The 18,354-nt window shown below is 44.6% G+C and overlaps 1 long non-coding RNA gene and 2 pseudogenes across 2 annotated transcripts in view; 1 reads left to right on the top strand and 2 right to left on the bottom strand.

Moving 5' to 3' along the window:
* The window catches only part of Airn (antisense Igf2r RNA), a 118,574-nt gene that overhangs the window by 23,204 nt on the left and 77,016 nt on the right, over nucleotides 1–18,354 (bottom strand). The window contains exon 2 of one of the 2 annotated variants that reach the window (NR_027772.1): nucleotides 6,558–6,856. The exons of the other annotated variant lie outside the window; for it this stretch is intronic. This is a non-coding gene — a long non-coding RNA (antisense Igf2r RNA). Of the gene's footprint in view, nucleotides 1–6,557; nucleotides 6,857–18,354 lie in introns of those variants that run through there. 2 annotated transcript variants of the gene reach the window in all.
* Gm7162 (predicted gene 7162) lies at nucleotides 15,839–16,866 on the top strand (annotated as a pseudogene).
* On the bottom strand, nucleotides 17,140–17,896 carry Gm16574 (predicted gene 16574; annotated as a pseudogene).

The following is an 18,354-nucleotide window of genomic DNA, read 5'->3' as shown; positions in this document are numbered from 1 at the left end:
AATAGTCATGCATAAGAATTTTTTTTTTTTGTATGTGTTTAGAAGCATAATGATTCCACATGTGGATCTTGGGTTCAGTATGAATTAAATTTAGTTGGTAACACATTCAAAACCCAAACACTCCTAATACTGGGCTGATTCAGACTTGGAAACTCTGTTCTTTCCCTGCCCGAGGCAGAGAATGGAAGCCTTGTCCCAAGCGGCTGCATAAACGTCTCAGGAGCTCAGCTACGAAGGTCATTCCTTACCACACTGATTTATTGGTGTGTGCTTTTGGTCAAAACTCAACTCTTAGAATGGTTCCCTGTTAGGCAAATGGAGAATGTGAAAATATTCCCTAAAGCGCTTGCTGCGATGTAGTGGCTCGGTGAGACACGGAAACCTATCGGGCCTCTTCATGCTGCTGGGCTGTGCCTCAGTGTTTCCAGGAATCAAACAGAACCATTGAGCACGCCAGGCTCCTCTCAAGAAGGAGATAGAAAGAGGAGTCAGAGGACAAGATTTGCCTGTCAGTCTGATGGGACATACGTCTTCAATGTTGGTCTTGTTCTCTGAGACTGTCCTCTAAGGAGGTGATGAACAATGTCTCCACATTCCATAGCGACCCTTCAAAAGTCATCAACCCTACACAGTCCCTGCTTGCTCACCTCCCTTTACTGACTCTACTTTCCACCTGTTGCTGTAATAAAGTAATGCTGAGCAGAGCAACCTAGGAGAGAAAGCACTTATTTGGCTCACACCGCCAGGTCAACAGTCCATCACTGAGGGAAGTCAGGGCAAGGACGCAGCAGGAACTGAATCAGACACGATGGCAGAATGCTGCCTCTTAGTTCATGATTAGCTAGTTTTCTTATATAGTCCTGGACCAACATGCCTAGGGATGGTGCTGCCCACAATGAACTGGACCTTCCGACTTCAACTGAAGGTCAAGACAATCCCCTACAGACTTGCCCACAGACCAAAGTGATCTAGGCAATTCTTTTTTTTTTTTTTTTTTTTTTTTTTTCTCGAGACAGGGTTTTTCTGTGTAGCTCTGGCTGTCCTGGAACTCACCCTGTAGACCAGGCTGGCCTTGAACTCAGAAATCCGCCTGCCTCTGCCTCCCAAGTGCTGGGATTAAAGACATGAGCCACACTTATGCCTGGCTAGGATGACTTTTTATAAAGGAGAACCCAGGCAGTTGCTTATAGAGCCTCATTGCTAAGCCTACCTGTTCTAATTGTAAAAGGTGTCATGTTTCTTTTCCTTCTGGCCCCTCCCCTCTTTCTCTCTGTCTCTCTCTCTCCTCCTTTCTCTCACCCTCTCCATCTCCCCTTCTCTCTGTGTCTCTCAGTCTCTCAGTTTCTCAGTCTCTCTCTCTCTCTCTCTCTCTCTCTCTCTCTCTCTCTCTCTCTCTCTCTCTCTCTCTCTCTCTCTCTGTGTGTGTGTGTGTGTGTGTGTGTGTGTGTGTGTGTGTGTGTGTGTGTGTGTTGGGGAGGGGATAGACCAGCCCAGATCCTGAGCAAGTCTTCTGGCACTCTGGCCATTCTTTCTCTGGACACCTCTTCCTCACCCCGTGCACCTCTGCACAGGCTTCTCTGTTCCTCTCATCAGGCTCCCTGGCCCCACAGCTGCTCACAGTTAAAGCTTCAAAGGCAAAGCTTCTGTACTTAAGCTACAGAGCCCTTTTCATATAGGTCTCTTTCAAGGAGAGGGAGAGAGCCTGGATTAGGTCCCAGGGGCTCGCTTAAGTTGGTTTCCTCTCTAATAAAATTGCTACTGGGCCTAAAATAAAATAACAAGAGGAGCCAGAGAGCCAGGGCACAGCCGGAAGGTTCCATCTGTGAACCAGCAAATATTTCTCACCATTCAAGTATTCCTGCAGGTTTGAACTTGGACTTCTGGCCTCTGCAACTGTGAGAAGTAAGTTTCATTTCCTTTAAAAATGTTATTAATTTATAATTTTAAAAAGTTTATTAGTTTAAAACTCTCCCTCTCCTCTTTCCCTTACTCCCTCCTTCTTTCTTTCCCTCCCTCCCTCTCCCTCTCTCTCTCTCTTTCTCTCGCTCTCTTTCTCCCTCCCCCTCTCTGTATACACTGAAGTGTAGATGCTTGCAGAGGCCAAAGGTATTAGGTCCCCCTGGAGCTGGAGTTACAGGTCAATGGGCAGGACTTAGACTGATTTACAGAAGGTCTCCTGCTGTGGGCAGAGACCCTGGCTGCTTACTGGTCACAGTGACTGAATAATGAGACTGAATATACAGATATGTTTATTGGACAAAGCGACTTCCTAACTACTGAATTTCATAATTAAAATATTAGCTGGGTGTGGGGAATTGCAGGCTGGTCTCCAGTTGAGCTGAGGTCTGAACCCCGATGGTCATAATTCACCTCCATGACATGGTAGGCGTTCCCTTATGCTCCTGCCTAAGTTACCGCCTCCCACAGTCCCCACAAGAGAAGCATTGTCAGTAGTCATGTAGGCAATGGCCCAAGCTTCTGACCTTCAGGCTAAACTCCTTCCCAGTTACCTAGCAACAGTAAAGACCATAAAAAGGGGTGTTCAGCCTCACCTCACTCTCTTACTGCTTACTCTCTTGTCTCCCTCTTACCCTTCTCTCTCTCTCACCCTCTCTCCCCTCTCTGTCTTCTTCTCTTGTTTCTCTTACTCTCTTTCTCTCTAGCCTTCCCCTCTCCCCCTTCTCTCTTTCCCCCTGCCTTTCTATAATAAAGCTCTTAAACCATAGAGTCTCTGCTCCATCAAGATCCGCTGCACACTCTGGTCAGTGTTGGGAACCTCTTCCCTCATCCCTCTCTCCTATAACCCCGGGGCTTTAGCAAGGTAGCTTCAGGTTCCCCAGATAGGGCTGCCCCTTGGCGACTCCCTGAAGAGTGGGATAGAGGAATGCCCACCCAGGGATGAGTGGAAAGGGTTGGTAGCAGCTCTCCCATGCCTGAATGACCAGAGAGTAGGGAAACTCTGGTGGGGTGTGGGTCTCTTCCCCTCCTTCCCCAGGGCCCCCCTTTTTTAGTTCCCACAGCTGGAGTTCTATATGACCCCTTTTAACAAAAATCTATTTAAAAATATTTTTACAAATTTTCTTCAAAGTTTCAGAAATCAAAACAAATAACAAAACATTCCTTGATCCATGAATAGTACCCTACGATGGGTACATGTGACACAGGGAACGGATTACCTCATGTGGGGAGGGGGATGGGAGGAGAGTGGGATTCTAATATCCCATTCAAAGGTACAAGTCTAGTGTGGTGACTCGGCTTCCTCTAGCCAAACACACCTCTTCTTTTCTTGATGCAGGCTGTGCGTTTAGGTCAACTTGACACAGGCTTGAATCATTTGAGAGGAAGGAACCTCAGCTGAGAAAAATGCCTCTATAAGATCAGGCTATAGGCAAGCCTGTAGGGCATTTTCATAATGATTGATGTGGGAGAGCCCAGCCCATTGTGGTTGGGGCCACCCCTGGGCTGGTGATCCTGGGTTCTATAAGAAAGCAGGCCAAGCAAACAAGGGGAAGCAAGCCAGTAAGCAGAATCTCTCCATGACCCCGGCATCAACTCCTGCCTCCAGTCCTGCCTTGTTTGAGTTCCTATCCTGACTTCCCTCTGAGAACTACTGTGGAAGTATAAGCCAAATAAACCCCTTCCTCCCCGAGTTCCTTTTAGTCATGCTATCTCTTTACAGCAATGGCAATCCTAACTAGGACACAAGGCCATGCTGTTTCCCAGGCTGGTGTTGGACTCCCGGGCCCCAGTGATGTTGTGGCTTCAGCTACCTGAGTTCCACTCCTTTCAACCCTTGGACCACACATGCTGGGGCCCAAGCCTTCAAGTCCAAAGTACATGGTCCTTGGGAACATCTCAGATATAGACTGGTCATGTCATATTGTATTGCGCTATGTCGATTGTCCTGTGTTGTGGTGTGCTGTATTGAGGATTTTGTTGGTTTTGAGACAGTCACTGTGTAAACCCTTGACTGGTCTGGAATTCACTCTATAGACCAGGCTGGCCTGGATCTCAGAGATCTACCTGCCTCTGCTTCCCAAGTGCTGGCAGGGATCAGAGATGTGCACTACCATGCATTGAATTTTGTTGGGTAGTTTCTGCAGTGTTCTGTGTGGTGGTGTATTGTGTGTGCTGTTGCACACTTTTAGGCTAGGTACAAACAAAAGCAGTCAGATGACTGCAGGGAGGGAAACTCTTGGATTTGTACCAGGGAGGCTGAGTCACCCGATTGGACCGGTCTCGCCAGCTTGCTATTTCTGACACTGGCCACACTGCCCCTGGAGACTGGGCTGCTGCCACTGCAGTTCCAGAAGGCCACCACAATGACATTCTAGCCAGTTATTTGTCTTCCCAAAATGCTGGTGAGGGAGTAGTTGGAAATGTCTGTGCCCATGCTCCCAGAGGGGGCCTCTCTGTCCCTTCCTCTCCTTGTGTGAGCTGGGTCTCCACAGATGACAAGATCTGTTCTGTCTGTACCTTTCGCAGCCACACATGTGTCATTCGCAAGCTCCCTAGCCTTATGTTAACCTTCCCCTCCCCCTCTTTCTATGTTCACTGTTCTCAGTCATCATGTACAAATCCAAGACCAGGTATGGCTGAGGGTACTGCTCTTCTGTGTCCCTTCTCTTTGCTCCAAAGTCTTTTCTCTGGGGTTAAAGAGAAGTAGCAAACTGGGGGACAGAGCTCAGGTGGTAGATGTGTGCCTCGCATGCACAAAGCCCAGGGCTCCCCAGGGTTCGGTTTCCAGTACCACTTAAACCCATAGTGGAGGCAGTAGTATCAGGATCTCAAGGTTGACTTTGATTTGCCTGGCTGCAAGTTCGAGACCAGCATTACAAATGTTCACCATGCTGAATGAGCCTCTGAAAGAAAATTACATTTCTTTCATTCATTTCATATTCTGTTGAAAGATCTATGTATCAAATGTTAACTTGCATAGATAATGATATGCAAATTAAATTTCACCACCTTGTAAAAAGTAGAGACTACAGGGGCCTACTAAATGTTTGTTGTCTTGAGTTTTGTTTGTCCTGCAGTGGGGCTGGAATGGAAGCTTTGTAAAACAGCATCTGGGCCCTGCGCCTACAGTAGTCTCCTCTTAACTGAGGTATGGCTTCCCTTAGTCTCATGATGCCAGCTACAGTCTGAAGATACCAAATGGAAAATTCTGGAAAGTAGACGGTTCATAAGTTTTAAATCATACACTACTTTGAGTGGCACAGTGAACTCTGGCGTGGCCTGTCTCCATCTCACTTGGGACATTTACCATTCCTCCATGTAGTGTATCCACATAGTATATGCCTCTTTCTGTTGTTAGACAGCCATCTCCGCTAACAGGTTTCACGGTTCTTGTGTCCAAGTAACTCTTGCTTTGCTTAATAATGGCTCCAAAGTACAAGAGTCGTGGTGGTACGAAGGGGCTGTAAGTGCTAACAACACGGACTGGGTAGATTACCTTCGTCCACCATGCAGGGTTAAGGGTACCCGAGTGTTCAGGCTTCTGCTGGAGCCTTGGGACGTATCCCCCTTGGATAGGGTGAGGCTGCTGTAAGACTATTTCCTGTTTGCAGGCACTCCTTTCAAGGTTCCCATGCTTAACTCACTTGATATTTTCAGCCATATAAGTGTGTACTCTCACCACCCAGCTCACAAGGCCTCAATTAAACCATGACTGTCTGACTCCAGCCTCCGCTCTTCATCTTATTCAATTATTAGATTCATTTCTAGACTGACTAACGCTTTGTTCTCTCTATTTCCCTTGAAGGAGAAGATAAGAAATGGACCTGGGACACAGATGATTTGGGAAGTCACTGGGGAAAACATTCAGCTGTTCCTTCAAGCTTAATATTGTCCAGAGAGATAACTACTGCCTAGCAGCAAAGCAAATCTCCATGTTCTGGTTCCTTCCCTGTCCCCTGCCTTCCTCCTCCAGCCCAGCTGCCAAGGTTTGGTGTATTACTGCTAAAGTTTGGGAGGCGGGGAGATGGAACAAGGACCACTCCAAAGCTCTTATCTCGAATTCTAAAGGGAGGTTTTGTTACTACTGTGGGCGAGCAGAGGAGAGCCAGGTACCAGCATGCATACCTGCAGACTGGATGCTGGGCCTGGCAGGTGTATGAATAACCTTGTTTTGTGGGCTGTGTCTGCCTAGAGGTTGCTCTGACTGAAACTAGATCCCGGGGTCTGAGGCCCGAGAGAAGCAGATGACATCAATGTTCCAGAGCAGAACCTGGCAAGACTGAGGGAACAGAATGTAAATATTAGACAGATGGGGCTGCTAACATGAAGGGCAGTCCTGGAGCATCATAGGAGGAGGAGAGAAATTAGATGCTGAAACAGAAGGCTAATGGGCATGAAAAAAATATTTTAATAATGGATTAGGAAGAATGAAATTACTTTAAGAATTAACAGTATACAGAGTTATGAATAAAAATAAATTATGTAATAATTAGTCAGTATCTATATCTTTTACCAGAGAGTTTAAGTGATTTTAAACAATTGTAAAGTCTTCAAGGATCTAGGGCACTTTCTGTTTCTGCAGCCTCTTCCTGAGCTGCGGTGATCCAGGCTAGGCGTTCACCCTTGGTCTGTAGTGTCTAGTTTCTGGAGGGGCCATTTCTTTGATGGCTTGCATCTCTCAATAAATGTTGAGTGAATTAACAAAAAACTTTCTTCCCACAAGAAAAAGTACCTAGTAACAAATAAATGATTTGCCTCTTTCCCACTTCTGTGTATCATACACAGCTTGGCTTTGAAGATTCCAGGTCTTTGTGTAATGTTCTTATGGACGGCAGTGGCTTAGTATGTCAAAGGTGCTTGCCTCCAAGCCTGGTGATCCAAGTTCAATCCCTGGCACCTTCATGGAGGAAGGAGAGAATCAAAGTCATTCTCTGACATCCTAACCCCACAAAATAAATATAATAAAAATTTAATCTAGTTATATATGCATTAGCCATTATTCTAAATCCCCCTCCCCCCACACCCTCTGCCTGCTTGACATGAAGTCTTTCAACTCCTAAGTTGGCAGGCACTCACTATGTAGCTGAGATTGATCCTCCTGCCTCTACCTCCCCTGTGCTGGGATCACAGGTATAACCCCAAGTTTGGTATTATGCAGTGTACAGTGCTAGGTATCAAACCTACAGCCTTGTCTTAGTCAAAGCTCTGCTGCGGTGAACAGACACCATGACCACTGCAACTCTTATAAAAGAAAGCATTTAGCTGGGCTTGGCTTTGAGAGGTTTAGCTCATTGCTGTCGTGGTGGGAAGCATGATGGCAGGCAGGTAGACACAGTGCTGGGGAGGTAGCTGAGAGTTCTTTATCTGGATCTGCAGGCAGTGGGCAGAGAGCTATAGAGTGGGACTTTTTCAGGCCTGCCAGTGATAAAAATAAGGACACAGAGGCTTTCTTAATATTTTAAAGCTTAGGTCTTTTGCTGGGCAGTCTCCCAGCTACTCTAACCTGACTAATCCTGGCACTATGTCCCACTGCATGGCCAGTTTGGCTTCTCTGCTCTCGTCCCTCCATTCACCTCCATGTATGTTGACTGAATTCCTGCTTCTCAGTTCTACCAGAGTCCCTCTCTCCTCCCAGAAGTCCTGTTCTCCACTTCCTGTCCAGCTACTGGCTGTCAGCTCTTTGTTAAAGCCAATCAGATACAATTCTAGATTGCCTTAGGCAAGTGAAGAAGAAACAACTATTTATAAAATACGAGGCTCTGACGGTATAGAATTAACAATTCTATTAACAGAGACACAGTGTACCCCAGTGGGGTATGTGGGGAGAGAGAGACAGAGAGAGACAGAGAGAGACTAGGCCTGGCTTAAGAATCTGAAACCTCAAAGCCCACCCTCAGATCACACTTCATCGGACAAGCCACACCTCCTAACTCCTAGGTAATGCCACTCCCTATGAGCTTGTAGGGGTCATTTTCATTCACAGGACACCACAGGCCTCACACATGGTAGGTAGGCAATCATTCTACCAGCTGAACCAAATTTCAAGCCCCTACATTTTCATAGCTTCCCAGTCAACATTGGGTCACACATGCAAATGATACATTGGGTTTGTGTGTGTGTGTGTGTGTGTGTGGTTCAGAGGCCTATAAAGAATTGTATCATAATCTGTCATTTTCTGCATCTTTCATCCATTTAACCTTATGCTTAGTGACTCGCTTCTTCTTCTTTTTTTTTTTTCTTTTTCTCGTATTGGGCCTAGAAGTTAGGGCCTTCTAGGTAAGGTAAGTGCTGAACCACTGAGGGCCATGCTCAGCCTGTTTTTCATGCATGGTTGCTGTGTGGTATACAGTCCCTCTGTTTTAACTGCTGAAATATACCCTACTAGGTCAATATACAACGCTTTATTTACCTTCTCAGTGGAATGTGTGAATTTGTGTGTTTTTTAAAAAATTATTTATTGATGTAATGAGTGTTCTATTTGCATGTACACCTGCATGGCAGAAAAGAGCATTGGATACCATTATAGATAATCATGAGCCACCATGTGGTTGATGGGAATTAAACTCAGGACTTCTTGAAGACCACAGCCAGTGCCCGCTGAGACATCTCACCAGACCTGTGTTTTTGTTTTTATTATCTTTAATCTTTCTTTACAGTCCAGTTGTTATCCTCCTCCTGTTCTGCTCTCTGACAGTTCCTCATCCCATTCCTTCCCCCCAAACCCCCCCTCTCCAAGAGGATATCCCCACCCCACCCTCCACCCTGCTAGGCCTCCCCATTCCCTGGGGCCTCAAGTCTCTCAACGATTAATTGCATCTTCTCTGACTGAGTCCAGATAGGCAGTCCTCTGTTGTATATTGTCTGGTTGGTAGGTCAGTGTCTGAGAGATCTTAGGGGGTCCAGGTTTGTTGAGACTGCTGATCCTCCTACAGGGTCGCCCTCCTCCTCAGCTTCTTCCAGATTTCCCCTAATTCAATCACAGGGCTCCCCAGCTTCTGTCCATTGGCTGGGTATAATTATCTCTTCTGTCTCAGTCAGCTGCTTGTTGGGCATCTTGGAGGGCAGCCATGCTAGGTTCCCGACTGTAAGTACATCATGACATCAGTAATAGTGTCAGGCCTTGGAGCCTCACCTTGAGATGGGTCTCAATTTGGACCAGTCACTGGACCTCCTTTCCATCAGTATCTTTGCCATTTTTGTCCCCACAGTTCTTTTAGACTGGAACAATTCTGGGTCAGAGTTTTTGACTGTGGGATAGCAACCCCATCCTTCTACTTGATACTCTGTCTTTCTACTGGAGGTAGATTCTACAAGTTCCTTCTCACCACCGTTGGGCATTTCATCTAAGGTCTTTCCCTTTGAGTTTTGAGGTTCTCTCACTTCCAGGTCTCTGCTACATTTTAGAGGGTTCTCCCACCTCCCGAGGTTGTATATTTCCATTCTTTCTGTTGGCCCTCGGGTTTCACTCCTGGTCCCCACCCCCAATACCTGATCAAGTCCCCCTTTTCCCCTGCCCCTCCCCTCTCTCACTCAGTTCCCTCCCTCCCTCTGCCTTCGAGTTAAAGCATCCTCACTTGGGCCCTATTGGATTGATAACCTTTTTGAGTTCTGTGGATTGTATCCTGGATATTCTGTGCTTTTTTGGGGCTAATATCTACTTATTAGTGAGTACATTCCATACATACATGTTCTTTTTGGGTCTGAGATACCTCACTCAGGATGATATTTTCTAGTTCCATTCATTTGCCTGCAAAACTCATGATGTCCTCGTTGTGTAAATGAACCACATTTTCTGTATCCATTCTTTTGTTGTGGGACATCTGGGTTGTTTCCAGCTTCTGGATATCACAAATAAGGCTGCTATGAGCATAGTGGAGCATGTACCCTTGTGGCATGGTGGGATATCTTTTGAGTATATGCTCAGGAGTGGTATAGCTAGGTCTTTAGGTAGATCTAATTCCAGTTTTCTGAAGAACCCCCAGATTGATTTCCAGAGTGATTGTACCAGTTTGCAATCCAACCAGCAATGTTCCTCTTTCTCTGAATTCTCCCCTAACATGTGCTGTCACCTGAGTTTTGATCTTAGCCATTCTGATTGGTGTAAGGTGGTATCTCAGGGTTGTTTAGATTTGCATTTCCCTGATCACTTTGAACATTTCTTTAAGTGTTTCTCAGCCATTCAATGTTTCTCTGTTGTAAATTCTTGGTTTAGTTCTATACTTCATTTTTTGATTGGGTTGTTTGTTTTCTGGAGGTTAGCTTCTTGAGTTCTTTATATCTTTTGAATATTAGCTCACTATCGGATGTGGGGTTAGTGAAGATTTTTTTTCCCAATCTGTAGGTTGCTGATTTGTCCTATTGACTATGTCCTTTGTCTTATAGGAGCTTTTCAGTTTCATGAGGTCCCATTTATCAATTCTTGATCTTAGAGCCTGAGCCATTGGAGTTCTAGTTAGGAAATCTTCGACACCCCCCTCCCCCGCCCAGGAGTTTGAGGCTCTTTCCCACTTTGTCTTCTATTAGATTCAGTGTATTTGGTTTTATGTCAAGGTCCTTGATCCACTTGGATTGCTTGAGCTTTGTACAGGTGACAAGTATGGATCTATTTCCATTTTTCTACATACTGACTGCAAGTGAGACCAGCACCATCTATTGAAGATGCTTTCTTTTGTCCATTGTATATTTTTGGCTTATTTGTCAAAGATCGAATGTTCATAGTTTGTGGTTTTATTTCTGGATCTTTCTCTTAGTTAGGATTTTACTTCTGTTAACAGACACCATGACCAAGGCAGTCTTATAAAAAACAACATTTACTTGGGGCTGGCTTACAGGTTCAGAGGTTCAGTCCATTATTAAGGTGGGAGCATGGCAGTATCCAGGCAGGCATGGCACAAGCAGAGCTGAGAGTTCTACGTCTTCATCCAAAGGCTACTAGTGGAAGATTGACTTTCCAGGCAACTGGGGTGAGAGTCTTAAGCCCACACCCACAGTGACACACCTATTCCAACCAGGTCACACCTAATCCAACAAGGCCACACCTCCGGATGGTGCCACTCCCTGGTCCAAGAATATACAAACCATCACAGTCTTCAATTCTATTCCATTGATCTACCTGCCTGCCACTGTACCAATACCATGCAGTTTTTATCACTATTGCTCTGTAGTACAGCTTGAGGTCAGATGGTGATTTCCCCAGAAGTTCTTTTATTGTTAAGACTTGTTTTCGCTATCCTGGGTTTTTTGTTATTCCAAACGAATTTGAGAATTGCTCTTTCTGTGTCTTTGAAGAATTGTGTTGGAATTCTGATGGGGATTGCATTGCATCTGTAGATTGCTTTTGGTAAGATGGTCATTTTTACTATGTTAATCCTGCCAATCCATAAGCATGGGAGACCTTTCCATTTTCTGAGGTCTTCTTTTATTTATTTCTTCAGAGACTTGAAGTTCTTGTCATACAGATCTTTCACTTGTTTGGTTAGAGTATCCCTAAGGTATTTTATATTATTTGTGACTATTTTGAAGGGTATCAGTTCCTTAATTTCTTTCTTAGCCCATTTATCATTTGTATAAAGGAAGGCTACTGATTTGAGTTAAATTTATATCCAGATACTTTGCTGAAGCTGTTTATCAGCTATAGACGTTCTCTGGTAGAATTTTGGGGTCACTATCATATCATCTGCAAATACCTTGACTACTTCTTTGCCAATTTGTACCCCTTTAATCTTCTTTTGTTGCCCTAATGCTCTGGCTAGAACTTCGAGTACTATATTGAATAGATATGAGGAGAGTGGGCATCCTTGTCTTGTCCCTGATTTTTAGTGGGATTGTTTCAAGTATCTCTTCATTTAATTTGATATTGGCTGTTGGTTTGCTGTATGTTGCTTTTATTATGTTTAGCTATGGGCCTTGAATTCCTGATTTCTCCAACAGTTTTAACATGAAGGACTGTTGTATTTTGACAAAGCTTTTTCAGCATCTAATGAGATGCTCATGTAATTTTTTTTCTTTGAGTTTGTTCATATAGTGGATTACATTACATTAATGGATTTTTGTATGTTGAATCACCTTGCATCCCTGGATTGAAGCCTACTTGATCATAATGAATGATCATTTTGATGTATTCTTGAATTTGGTTTGCTAGAATTTTATTGAGCATTTTGTATCAATATTCATAAGTGAAATTGGTCTGAAGTTCTCTTTCTTTGTTGGATCTCTGTGTGGTTTAGGTATCAGAGTAATTGTGGTATCAAAGAATGAATTAGGTAGTGTTCCTTCTGTTTCCATTTTATGGAATAGTTTGAGGAGTATTAGTTTAGCTCTTCTTTGAAGGCTGGTAGAATTCTGTACTAGGTCCATCTGGCCCTGAGCTTTTTAGTGACTTCCTCAATTTCCTTTGGAGATATGGCCTGTTAAGATTATTTACCTGCTCTTGATTTAACTTTGATGCATGATGTCTGTCTAGAAAATCATCCATTTCATCTTGATTTTCCAGTTTTGTTGAGTATAGGCTTATTGTAGTAGGATCTGATGATTTTTTTGAATTTTCTGTTTCTGTTATGTCTCCCTATTCATTTCTGATTTGTTAATTTGAAAACTGTCTCTGTGTCCTTTAGTTAGTTTGGCTAGGGTTTATCTATCTTGCTGATTTTCTCAAAGAACCAGCTTTTTCTTTTGTTGATTCCTTGTATAGTTCTCTTTGTTTCCATTTGGTTGGTTTCCATGTTGAGTTTGATTATTTCCTATAGTCTACTCCTCATGGGTGCATTTGCTTCTTTTTCTTGTAGGGCTTTTAGGTATGCTGTTAAGTTGTTAGTGTAAGATCTCTCCAATTTCCTTATGAAGGCATGAAGTACTATGGATTTTCCTCTTAGTCCTGTTTTCATTTTGTCTCATAAATTTGGATATGTTGTGCCTTCATTTTTGTTGAAATCTAAAAAGTCTTTTTTCTTTATTTTTTTCCCTGACTAAATTATCATTGAGTAGAGAGCTGTTCAGTTTTCATGGGTATCTGGGGTTTCTGTTGTTTTTGTTGTTGAAATCTAGCCTTAGTCTGTGGTAATTTGATAGGATGCATGGGATTATTTCAATCTTCTTGTATCTGTTGAGGCCTGTTTTGTGATTAATTATATGGTCAATTTTGTAAAAGGTACCATGAAGTTTGAGAAGGTATATTCTTTTGTTTTAGGGTGAAATGTTCTCTCTCTATATCTGTTAAATCCATTTGGTTTATAGCTTCTATTAGTTTCTGTTTAGTGTCTCTGTTTATTTTTTGTTTCAATGACCTGTCCATAGGTGAGAGTGGGGTGTTAAAGCCTCCCATTATTATTGTGTGGGGTTCAATGTGTGTTTTGAGCTTTAGTTTCTTTTATGAATGTGGGTGACCTTGCATTTTGGGCATAGATATTCAGAATTAAGACTTTCTCTTGGTAAATTTTCCCTTTGGTGAATATGAGGTGTTTTTCCTCATCATGCTTAATAACTTTTGGTTGAAAGTCTATTTTATTAGATATTAGGATGGCAACTTCAGCTTGTTTCTTGGGACCATTTGCTTGGAAGACTTTTTTCAAGCTTTCAACTCTGAGGTTGTGTCTGTCTTTGTTATTGAGATGTGTTTCTTGTATGCAGCAAAATGCTGGATCCTGCTTGCATATCCAGTCTGTTAGCTTATGTCTTATTGGGGAATTGAGTCTGTTGATATTGACAGATATTAAAGACTGATGATTTGTTGAGGCTGGCCTGTGGCTCTCATGTCCGGGTTCGAGCCTGGAAGGCATCTTGGAATCTGGAAGAAAAGAGGGAGCCTAGGTGGGTTGAGAAATAATGAAACCAAGACAACTAGTCTGCTCAAGGTTCAATTTTAATGTCGGCAAACACGCTTTATAAAGAAGAGGGGAGGCCCATTCCCAGTCATGCAAAATTCCTTTGAAGTTGTCAGATCAGCCTTGTAGTAGGAACTCTTGAAGATCACAGTTTGGTGCTAACTCTAGAAGATCTTGGAGAACCGGTTCAGCCTCAGGCAGGTAGCAGGTAGTGGTATATCAAAGGAGAGGGATGAGAAACAGCACAGCAGGTGGCTCTGCCTAAGTGGTGGATGGTCTCAGCCAGCCTTGCTAGGCTGGAAGGAGGTAACAATGATTGTTGGTTCCTATTATGTTTGTTGTTGTAGGTGGCATTATAAGTATGTGATTCTCTCCTTTTGGTTTTGTTGTGAGATGATTAATATCATTTTTCCTTTGGTTAGGGATTCTCCTTGTGTTGAAGTTTTCCTTCTAGAATCCTCTGAAATGGAAGATTAAATATTGTTTAAATTTGGTTTTGTCATGGGATATTTTGGCTTCTCCATCTATGATGCTTGAGAGTTTTGCAGGGTATAGTTGCCTGGGTTGGCATTTGTGTTCTCTTAGGCATTGTGTTCTGTATGACATCTTCCCAGGATCTTCTTTTAGGGTCTCTGTTGAGAAGTCTGGTGTAATTTTGATAAGTCTGCCTTCATATGTGACTCCACCTTTTCCCTTGCAGCTTTTAATATTCTTTCTTTGTTTTGTGCATTTGGTGTCTTGATTATTATGTGATGAGAAGATTTTCTTTTCTGGTTCAATATATTTGGTGTTCTATAGACTTCTTGTACATTTATGGCCATCTCTTTAGGTTGGGGAGGTTTTCTTCTATAATTTTGTTAAAGACATTTTCAGGTCCTTTGAGCTGGGAATCTTCACTCTCTTCTATTCCTATTATTCTTAGGTTTGGTCTTTTCATTGTGTCCTGGATTTCCTGGATGTTTTGGGTTAGAAGTTTTTTTTTTTTTTTTTTCTGTTTTGAATTTTCTTTGATCATTGTGTCACTATCTTCTAAGGTATCTTCTATGCCTGCTATTCTCTCTTTTATCTCTTGTATTACGTTCTTGATGCTTACATCTTTAGTTCCTGACCTCTTTCCTAGGTTTCCCATTTCCAGGGTTGCCTCCATTTCTGTTTTCTTTATTGTTTCTACTTCCATTTTTAGGTCTTGGACTGCTTTGTTCAATTCCTTCACCTGTTTGATTGTGTTTTCCTGTATTTCTTTAAGGGATTGTGTGTGTGTGTGTGTGTGTGTGTGTGTGTGTGTGTGTTTCCTCTTTAAGGGCTTCTACCTGTTTACCTATATTTTCTTGTATTCCTTTCAGTGAGTTGTATATATACTCCTTAAAGGACTCTATTATCTTCACGAGAGGATTTTAGTTTAGCATCCTGGTTTTAGGTGTGTTGGTGTATCCAGGACTTGCTGTGGTGGTAGAACTGGGTTCTGATGGTGTCAGAATATATTGGCTTCTGTTGTTTATGGTCTTGTGCTTGCCTCTCGCCATCTGGCTATCTCTGGTGTTAACTGGCCTGGCTCTCTATGTCTGGAGCTGCCTCCTGTGTCCCTTAGTTGCTGCAGGTCTCCTAGGAGGCCTGTGGCCCTGGCTGTAGCAGACCTCCTGCGATGCCTTCAGACTGTGGGGTCTTTAGAGGAGTAGACATGCTGATAGTCTGCCCAAGTGGAAGGCACAGCCCCTTGGTTTTTTTTTTTGTTTGTTTGTTTATTTGTTTGTTTGTTTGTTTTTTTAAACTAAAACATTGCTGTCTAAAATCTTTTACACATATCTCCTTACAGGTGCTTCAAAATATAATTGCTGGGGACCATGGAGCAGGTGGTGTGTACAACCTAGGAGAGCAGCTGTGGCAGGAAGGATAGGCGAGCAGACTGATCACTGGGCCCACCATACAGAGGCTCGGTGACAGGCCTGGCCCTCATGCCAGCTCTCAAGCAGTAACAGACTCATTTTCCGTCCCCCCGGCCCAACATGGCAGCATGGCTAGTTTGAGTTTACAGACCTCCAGGGTAGCCCACCATTGTAGTCATGGCCTCTGAAAACATTGCCAAACTGGCAGAGACCCTGGCCAAAACCCAGGTAGCCAGAGAAAAGCTACATTTTAAGGGCAAGTGTCTCAAACTAAATACTGCAGAAGATGCTAAAGATGTGATTAAGAAGATTGAAGAGTTTGACAGCCTCGAAGCTCTACGATTGGAGGGCAACATGGTGGGCACGGAAACGGCCAGAGACATTGTCAAGGGCTTAGAGAAGTCGGAGCTGAAGTGATGCCATGAGAGTGACATGTTCATCTGGTGGGCCTGGGATCCCACCAGCTCTGATCTCACTAGGGGAGGGACTCATCACTGTAGGAGCACAGCTGGTAGAACTTGACCTCAGTGAGAATGCATTTGGACCTGATGGAGTGCGAGGCTTTGAGGCCCTCCTCAAGAGCCCAGCCTGCTTCACCCTGCAGGAACTCAAGCTTAACAACTGTGGCACGGCCATCGATGGTGGCAAGATTCTGGCAGCAGCTCTGACTGAGTGTCACCGCAAGTCCAGTGCCTAAAGCAAGTCACTGGCCATGAAGGCATTTGTGGCTGACCAAAATCTCCTGGAGAATTATGGAGCCACTGCTCTGGCAGAAGCTTTTGGGATTCTCGGGACTCTGGAAGAGGTCGTATGCCACAGAATGGAATTAACCACCCTGGCGTCATGGCCCTGGCTCAGGCATTTGCCATCAACCCCCTGTTGTGGGTCATCAACCTAAATGACAACACCTTCATTGAGAAGGGTGAGGTGGCCATGGCTGAGACCCTGAAGAATCTGGGACAAGTGGAGGTAATCAATTTTGGATACTATCTGGTGCGCTCTAAGGGCACTGTTGCCTTCGCAGATGCTGTCCATGGGGGTCTGCCCAAGCCGAAGGAGCTGAACTTGTCATCTGTGAAATCAAGAGAGATACCTAGTTGCTGAGGCTGTGGCTGGCAAGGCTGAGCTGGAGAAGCTGGACCTCAATGGCAAGGCCTTAGGAGAAAGAGGGCTGTGAACAACTTCAGGAGGTGCTGGACAGCTTTCCACCCTTCCCCTGGGCATCAATACCCTACAGTGAACCTGGGTTGGTCCAGCAGGGAGATGAAGATCTGCAATCCAGACAGGAAGTACATGCCCACAGACATCAAATCAACACAGTATCATTGGACCAATATGACATGGAAGACAAGACCCTCCCCTGCCTCTGGTCAAAATCCCACCCAACGGAGATGCTGGCTTTGCTCAGTCTATCCAGTCCCCAAGTCACTGGGGCAGGGTGAGGGACAAGAAGAAGCTGGCTTTAAATCTAGATTTTTGTACAGTGTCTGTAGCAGATTATGGCAGGCAAAGGAGCAGGTTTCCAGTGAACCATTGGGCTTTGTCACTAATGCCAAAGACAGGTGTGCAAGGGCCTTGGGGAAGTAGTCCCGCTTCACCACATGGTTCAATACCATTGGGGGCCATGCAGGCTGGGAATGGCCTTGATCTTCACTCTTGAGCAGACCCGTGTGGATGGGCAGGCTGGTAAGGAAGGTGTTAGAATTGAAGGAGGAAGAGCTCCTGCCTTCTTCAGGAGGGCACTGATGGTACCAGCACTGCTGTCTTACTGAGGCCTCGCCCCGGAACACAGATGCCACCTTCGGGAAGGCTGAAACAACCTTCTCAGGGTCAGAGGGATCAGTCTGCTGGAATATCAGCACGGAGACCTTGTGCCTTGTCAGCCGCAGCCTCAGCAACAACTAGGGCAGCATTTCTCTTGATTTCACAAAAGGACAAGTTCAGCTCCTTCGGCTTGGGCAGGCCCCCACGGACAGCATCTGAGATGGCAACGGTGCCCTTAGAGCACACCAGATAGTATCCAAAATTGATCACCTCCACTTGTCCCAGAGTCTTCAGGATCTCAGCCATGGCCACCTCACCCTTCTCAATGAAGGTGTTGTCATTTAGGTTGATGACCCACAACGGGGGGTTGATGGCAAATGCCTGAGCCAGGGCCATGACGCCAGGGTGGTTAATTCTGTTCTGTGGCATATGGACCTCTTCCAGAGTCCCCAGGATCCCAAAAGGTGTTGTCATTTAGTTGATGACCCAGACACAGCAGCTCTTCTGGGGATGGGACAGGAAGGTGGAGAGGTCTGTGGGAGATGGGAAGGACAGCACAGGAGCTGGCTCTCCACTGTTAGGGTCCAGGATCTTTTTTGAGTGAGTAGCTGGCTCCTCTTCCTGACCCTTGCTGCTGTGGTGGCAGCTCTTCCTCTTCCTCTTCCTCCTCCTCCTCTTCATTCTAATCATTATCCTCTTCTTCCTCATCTTCGCTTCCCCCAACTGGTCAACTTTAAAAAAAAATCATTCTTTAAAACTATATGTGTTATTTGTATGAGTGGTTTGCCCGCATGCATTTATGTGGACCACATGTGTGCAGTACCAGTAGAAAAAGAAGGCATTAGATCTCCTGGAACCAAAGCACCAGTGGGAGTCTCCGTGTGGATGCTAGGATTTGAACCTGAGTTCTCTGCAATAGTGTCAAGTTC

Source organism: Mus musculus, chromosome 17 (genome assembly GCF_000001635.26).
Source record: "Mus musculus strain C57BL/6J chromosome 17, GRCm38.p6 C57BL/6J".
Lineage (NCBI taxonomy): Eukaryota > Metazoa > Chordata > Mammalia > Rodentia > Muridae > Mus > Mus musculus.
The sequence above is the reverse complement of the archived record's forward strand: the minus strand, read 5'-3'. Positions and strand labels throughout refer to the sequence as shown.